This window comes from Pongo pygmaeus, chromosome 14, assembly GCF_028885625.2.
Source record: "Pongo pygmaeus isolate AG05252 chromosome 14, NHGRI_mPonPyg2-v2.0_pri, whole genome shotgun sequence".
In the NCBI taxonomy this organism is placed as follows: Eukaryota; Metazoa; Chordata; class Mammalia; order Primates; family Hominidae; genus Pongo; species Pongo pygmaeus.
The window spans coordinates 38,921,187-38,928,725 of NC_072387.2; the positions used below are offsets into that span (position 1 = coordinate 38,921,187).

A 7,539-nucleotide genomic window follows, 5' to 3' on the forward strand; every position below is an offset into this window, starting at 1 on the left:
TATATAAGAGACAGAAGGCCGGGCACGGTGGCTCACGCCTGTCATCCCAGTACTTTGGGAGGCCAAGGCGGGTGGATCACGAGGTGGAACACGGGTGGCCAGAAAACAATCTGGCCAGCCTAAGGAAACTTAAATCGAATGAGGCTTTGCTCTCTCTATTTTAATGACCGCTGACTGCAGAGCAATGCTCTTGTGTTCTGTAGGCCCAGCAGCTCCGGGAACGGTCAGCGTGGGGGGCCAGCCTGGCGGGACATTTGGGGTCCCCCATACGTGGACCTACGCCTGTTGTAAGATGTTTGGAAGAGCGTCCAAAGATGAGATCATGTTGTGTCCCTGGAAGCTGAATGAAGAACCGGCTTGCAAAGGAGAAGCGCGTGCAGTCCCCGCGCGGGCCGCTCTCCAGGGCGGGCCTTGGCCTGGACTGCGTGTCGGGAGGGCTCGCGGGCCCCGCATTGCCGCATGCCACCGGCAGGTGTCTCTTTCGTGGCTTGGGAACCCATTGTGAGTTCACCAAATGGAGGCGCGAGGAGGAGGGGTCGGGCAGGGGAGGGGCGCCGCGAGCCGGAGCGGGCACCGCCCCCTGCCAGCTCGCTCCCCGAGCGCACCGCGGCCCAGCCGCAAGGCCGCCGGTCCTCACCTTTGAAACGCCGGCAGCTGCGCGCGCTGCGGCGGGCGCGGAGAGGAGCCACCTCGTCACGTGGGGAGGAAATGCCTTGCCAGCCTCGAAACCTACTGGCTCTTGTTTCTGGGGTTTTATGGCCAGGAGAGTGGGGTCAGCTCTCAAACCCAAGATCAAAGGACGGTGCAGGACCCATCGCCCTGGGAAGTTTTCTCCCCTTTCCCGTCTTTCTCCTTCTCACCTTCTCAGAAAGCGTAGCGAAAGGGGCCTGCCACCCTACTGGCTTTTCCTTTTAGGGAAATTCCATTTCCTAACGTGTCCTGTTTTGAAAGAGGCCCATTTATTGGGTAATGACGGCAGCCTGCTAGGCAGAAGTCAGGCCAGGAGCAGTCACTTTGATTATTTTATTCAACGAATGCCTACTGATCATCCTCCTGGGTGCCAGGCGCTATAGTGGGGCTTCAGTAGTGACCAAGGACTCAGACCCTGCCTTGGCTACCCACATCACCGAAGAAATGAGTTATCAGGCGACAAGGTGACTCCTGGTGCTCAGTACTTGAAAATCCAAGACACAAGAGCGGGAAATCCTCTCTGATGCCAAGAGTGCACACTTTACCTCTGGTTAGAACAGGGGTAATGCCAGGTTTGCATTTCTTTGGACCTTTTCACTTCATTTAATAGTAACACTTGAAAACTCTTTACTGAGCGCTTACTCTGGGACTGGGACTCTGCTAGATGCAGGGAATACCGTGGAGGACAAAATTCCTTCCTGTCCTTAAGGAGCTTGCGGCCCAGCAAGGGTAGTGAGCCTGTAAACACATAAACAAGCAGAACCTAGTCTGTTAGGTGTCTTGACTCCACCGATTGTAAGACACAAGAAGAACCAGGATACAGGCCCTGCGGATAGCACTGGGGTATGGGATCAGACCCAAAGCCCTATGATGCAGTCACATAGGAAAGCCACTATCTGGTGCTCATGCCCCGGGAAGAACATCAGTTGTCCTCTCTCTTGGGACGGATAGAGGCATCCCAAATCGTGATCTTGGATCTGCTCTGCCTTCACTGATCCTATTCCCCTACAAATTCATTTCCCGGGAAGTTCCTAGGAACTGGTGTCAAAGTATGGTGTCCTCATACTTTCCTTCCTTTCTCATGAAACTGTTCTAGTATCTGGCTGATATCCCCGTGTCTACCTTTATTTAGCTCAGTTTTTGTTGGGTTTTTGTTGTTGTTGTTGTTTGGTTGTTTTTAATGTGCCAACATTATGTTTGGGCTTTTTTGCTTGCTTTTTGAAATAAGTTTTTACAATTCAGAATTCCAGGAAAGACTTTCTTTGCTCACTTACTAGGTTAACAGAACGCTAGCCATGTGGTTCTAACCTCTGGGGATTTTAGGCAGCAAAAATCTCATCGCATAGCCAGAGAAATAATCACAGATTCCCACGGCACACTTTCGGGCGGTATAACAGCTCCTGGCCTGCTTGAGATCTGTGGGAGTGAGTCAGTGCTGGAGATCTGAGCTGGAAGCTGCCCGGAGTCCTTCTGCACTGATATTTTGTCCCTTTTCCTGTAAGTCAAAAACACAGAGTCCTCCACAAACATTTTTTTGTTTGTTTGTCTGTTTTGCTTTATAAAAACACCAGACCCCTGTTCAGTTTCCTCTGAGATCTGTGTTAGTATGAAACATTTAGTGCTATTTAAAAAAAAAAAAAAAAAAAAAAGGGCTGGGTGTGGTGACTCACGCCTGTAATCCCAGCACTTTAGGAGGCTGAGGTGGGTGGATTGCCTGAGCTCAGGAGTTCTCGACCAAGCTGGGCAACATGGTGAACCCCCATTTCTACTAAAACACAACAAATTAGCCAGGCATGGTGGCGCATGCCTGTAGTCCCAGCTACTCGGGAGGCTGATGCAGGAGAAGTGCTTGAACCTGGGAAGCAAAGGTTGCAGTGAGCTGAGATTGCACCACTGGACTCCAGCCTGGGTGACAGCGAGACTCCAACTCAAAGAAAGAAAGAGAGGAAGGGAGGGAGGAAGGAAGGAAGGAAGGAAGAAAGGAAGGAAGGAAGGGGAGAAAGAAAACTTTCGCCCCATTGAAAAAGCATAGCAGAATCTTGTTTATTCTTGTGTCTGTCTGTCCATACCAAGGTGTGACTGACTACCTAAGTTGCCCTAGTAGTTACAATGGGATAATTCATTTCCTTTCTCAGCTGTTGAGTGCTAAAATCATTCTCCTTGGAACAGATGCAATGTCTTATCTAGAAAGATACCCAGAAAGCAACATTTATGACTATTTATAAGGGTGATGACACATTGGTTATGTAGATTAAAAAAAAAAAATTAGGTACATCCTGATCATTCTTAAGATGCCCTCAGAGTGATACATACTTCTCATGAAACCAAAATCTTCCTCCTCTGAATCTCACATAGTCCAAACCATGCTTCAGAAAATGGGCATAGTTTCTATAAATCGAATCCATGGTCACATTTAAAACATTGAAGGTGTGTTCACATAGGAAAATTACTTCAGCAGACCAAATTTTAAAAATACTTTTTAATAAGAAAGAGGTGGCCTAACCTGTGACAATCTCATAAAATTTTGGAATAGGAAACAGTCTTAGGTATCATCTCATTCAAAAACCAAACAGTATCCCTGACAAGTGGTTTTCTCAAATCCGTGGAAATACAACCAGTGGCAGGGACACCCCAAGTGACCCACCCTTTCCAACTCTTAGAAATGTTTTTTTTTTTTCACAAAGCCTGAGATTCTCAAATCTTTTTCCTTGAGCACCCACCCATCATTCCATCCTGGCCATGTGGGAAAAACCTCTTCCACGAAGTAGCCCTCCACGTGTTTGAATGCAGCTCTTAGAGGCTTTTCTTTTGTAGGTTTGCAGTATGGACCCATTTTATTCCTTAAGTCCATCAAAAATTGCTTATTGTGGCTGGGCACAGTGGCTCATGCCTGTAATCTCAGCACTTAGGGAGGCCGAGGCAGGTGGATCACTTGAGGTCAGGAGTTCAAGACCAGCCTGGCCAACATGATGAAACCCACCTCTATGAAAAATACAAAAATTAGCTAAACGTGTTGGTGCACGCCTGTAATCGCAGCTACTCAGGAGGCTGAGGCAGGAGAATCACTTGAACCCAAGAGGCAGAGGTTGCAGTGAGCCAGGGTCGTACCACTGCACTCCAGCCTGGGTGAGAGAGCAAGACACTGTCTCAAAAAAAAAAAAAAAAAAAAAAAAAATCCTTATTGAGGGCTGGGTGCCATGGCTCATGGCTGTAATCTGTAATCTTAGCACTTTGGGAAGCCGAGGCAGGCAAATTGCTTGAGCTCAGGAGTTCTAGACTAGCTTGGGCAACATAGTGAAATCCTGTCTCTACAAAAAAATATAAAAAAAATTGGCTGGGTGTGGTGGCACATGCCTGTAATCCCAGCTACTCGGGAGGCTGAGGCAGGAGAATTGCTTGAACCTGGAGGCGGAGGTTGCGGTGATCCGAGATCACGCCACTGCACTCCAGCCTTGCCAAAGAGCAAGACTCTGTCTCCAAAAAAAAAAAAAAAAAAAAAAAAAAAAAAAAAATACAGCTCCATAATAGACAATTTCTCATCCCAGAAGTTAAGCAAATAATCACAATCTCTACAGTGTTTGAACTGTTTCTCAAGCCCCCTACTTAGACATTGCCATTTTTATGTATCAGTAACTAATTTGATGCCTATAATATACATTTGAAATGTCTGACCTCCACTCTTCTCTCTTCTTTCCTGGAGAACTGTCCTTCGGTCATTGATGAGGATGAGTGTCCCCAGATGTGCCTGTCTCAGGGCACCCTCTCCCGGGCACACCTGATTGGATCAAGCTATGCACCTGACCCAGGCTGGGTCAACCAAATTCCCTCTCCCAGGAATCTGGTATTGGACTGAGGACAGCCACTCACCTTTGGCTAATCTCTTTAGGAGAGAAGATGTAGATGTGATAGTTGTTGAGGGATTATCCTCTGCCCAGCTACTCACAGAGAAGAAAGTGGATTGCAGAGAGAGACATGAAGCAGAGAAGAAAGCTGGAGAAGGTGGACTGTCTAGGTTCCTAGCAGCTTCTCGGGCTACCTTGAGGCCATCTGTCCTTGGACTTCATGAGATACTGCTATACTCTTCTATGTCCCTTAATGCTTACGTCAGCTCAAGTTGATTACTTCCAACCAAAAGGACTTAGACAAAGACAAAGCCAAGACCATCAGTGAGGTTTTTTTCTTTATAACCAGGTCCCTTACAGCATCCTGGGGAGCACTGTAGGTCCTAAATACACATTATTCACATTATTCACTCTCCAAAGGCTTCCATTAGGCAAAAACATCTTCTCATCCAAGGCCAACTAGATTAGGAAATGGCATTTCTTCTGGCTTTCCATCCCCAGAGGGCAAATGCACAGATGACTGCAGTTAGCAAGTGACTTTGTGGGTTAGTATTTGCTGAAGGCACACACCCAGGGACTTGAATGACAGAAATCCCCAGGTGCCAGGGAGAAGACTGGCAATTATGCCTCCAATCACCTCCCTGTTCTGCCGCCCTCTAAATCAGCACTCCCCACCGCGGTGACCCTCAATGACTGGCAAGGCGACCCATTTTTAAAGGGCCAATTTTTAACAGCTGGAAACAATAAACGTCGTGGGAGGTGAAGATGCTGGGAGGACTGATTTCTCCTTCACTGTTTTCAAAAGTCAAAAGATGCTGGGTGTAATGGTAACAGCCACAGAAAGTTAGCACAACTCCTGCCACGGAGCAGCTGTGTGATGGTGGCTTCCCCAGTCCCCCTCCCTGGGCCTCGGTTCTTACAGCTGCAAAATGAGGAGGTAGAATGAGATGCTCTTTAATATCCCTTTCATCTTCAACTTTCTACAATTTTTGTAAGCTGAAAAGATTTACACAGAACTTCATCTTGATTTTATTACTTGTAGTTCATCTTCTTGTGACAGAGCCAGCGGCAGCTTGTGCATGTGAAAGTAAGTTGCTCACTCTCTCTGAGATGATTTAAGAGGTTGTACCTCCTTCAGTGTTCTGCCATAGCCTTCAGAACACAAAGTACGTCCTTCAGTGTTCTGCCATAACCAGGCCTGAAGCTCCCCTGCCACAGAGCCAGACCTGGTATCCACGTATCATTTATCTACACCAAAAGGCAAACATGTACATTGTCCATTGTTTTCCCAGAGCATATTAGCCTGGACTTGCCTCTGGAGTCCCCAGGAATGATACTAGGCCTGGGATCCAGCAGAGGCCAGGAAAGGTCTCAGGCACAGGGTACTGTGATGGCAGATAGGCCTGGGCAGTAAGTAGTGTGTGCAGGGTAGCCCGTGAGTGGCAAGAAGCTCCAAGGTGGGGGACAGCCCTGAGCCAACTGCGTGCAGTAGGGAACAGGGCTGTCAGCTCCAGCACTGCACTAAGCTTTGCTTCATTTTGCTCACCAGATCCTCTTGCTCCTCTTCAGGGTGCCCAGCAGAAAGGAAGAGAGTCTCTAACTATCCTCCAGGGCCCCCTCCACAATATAAGGAAAGCCTGACATTAGGCCCCAGTAGGAGTAGGAATTCCTTAGCAGCAGCCTTGGCCCTAGCTTCTGCCTTCTAGGCTGTCGTGACAAAAAGACTAGGGATAGTTGGCCATGCTGGAGAAAATGGCCATTCTGTTGTGAATGAAGCAGCTGCCTGGAACCACTGAAGCCCCTCCCCTGTGGCCCTTCCTTTGTAGAGGCTGTTGAGTGGAGCTGGCTTCCTTCTTCAATTGGTTGGCACCCTGAGGAGCCATAGATCCACTGTCCCCATGCCCCAAAACAAGGCTTGGGTGTTGTGTGGTATAGTAAGCCTTTTGGTGGCTTCAGTTCTTACCCTAAAAAAAATGGAGAAGGGATAACACGAGCAGACCCTCCTAGAGCTCCTACGGGATATTTGATTATCAATATGGCAGCTACACTAGGTTTAGAAATAAACGAACTATCAGATAGCATCCTAAGGTATTATCCCACCACATGGGCTCTTAAACACCGATTTTCTCTGTACTCTATTGGAACATGTGTAGACATTTGATTTGAAAACCAGGCTTCCCACTGACTTCCTTAGCAGGCTGGGATGTCAAATCTTTCTCTCACTTTTGGGGAGGATTAGGGTGTCTTCTGGGTTCGTATGAGTGTGTGGATGCTAAGTGGTAGTAAAAATAGCAACTGAAGCAAAAAAAAAAAAAAAAAAAAAATCCTTAGTGGGATCTCAAAACCGTTTAAAAAGAAACTATCGGAGGGGCCTAACAGTTTCAGGTGTTTCATAACTGCTGGGGAGAAGCAGCAAACGGACACACATTCACGCGAAACTAAGAATGTCCCATCATCATTACTCGTGTACACCCGCATCCTTAGGCTCCAGGTTAGGCCCCTTATAAAATATGGTGTGGGCCAGGAATCCCACGAATTCCCAGAAGAATGGGAATTTGGGGAATTGTTTTTAATCCCGTTGGATAGTCCAGTAACTCTACACATGGATACCAGTCTTGGGCACAGGGAATTTCCCTGAAGAGCCACAAGGAGACTTGGGTTAACCAGAGACAACAGCTCCTCAAGTACCCACTGTGGAAGAAGTAGAGGAATTCAGACACTCGGGCTAATGAACCGCCTCAGTAACGGCCTGAGGGGTAAAGCTCCGCTGTGTCCATGGTGAAATGTGAGTGTGAGAGAACTGTGGGAACATACATATCCACCTGCTGCAAGCCTACCTGCCCATATTCCAAACGCGGTGTCCCTTCACTCTGCCCCAAAGCTGAACCCTTTTGTATTACGCCTCCCAAATACGAAGTTGTCCCATAGCATGAGTTTTGGAGTCCAAGGTTTGAGTCCTCGGTCGGCTGCAAAGAGCTGTGTGGTCATGGCCAAGTCACTTAGCCCA

At 47.8% G+C, this 7,539-nt stretch overlaps 1 long non-coding RNA gene across 1 annotated transcript; it reads left to right on the forward strand.

Moving 5' to 3' along the window:
• The first annotated feature begins 542 nt into the window (after positions 1 to 542).
• Positions 543 to 5,296, forward strand: LOC129011757 (uncharacterized). Its single transcript, XR_008493428.2, has 3 exons — positions 543 to 1,262; positions 1,968 to 2,187; positions 4,391 to 5,296. It is a non-coding gene; the product is annotated as an uncharacterized LOC129011757 (long non-coding RNA).
• Positions 5,297 to 7,539: the final 2,243 nt, after the last annotated feature.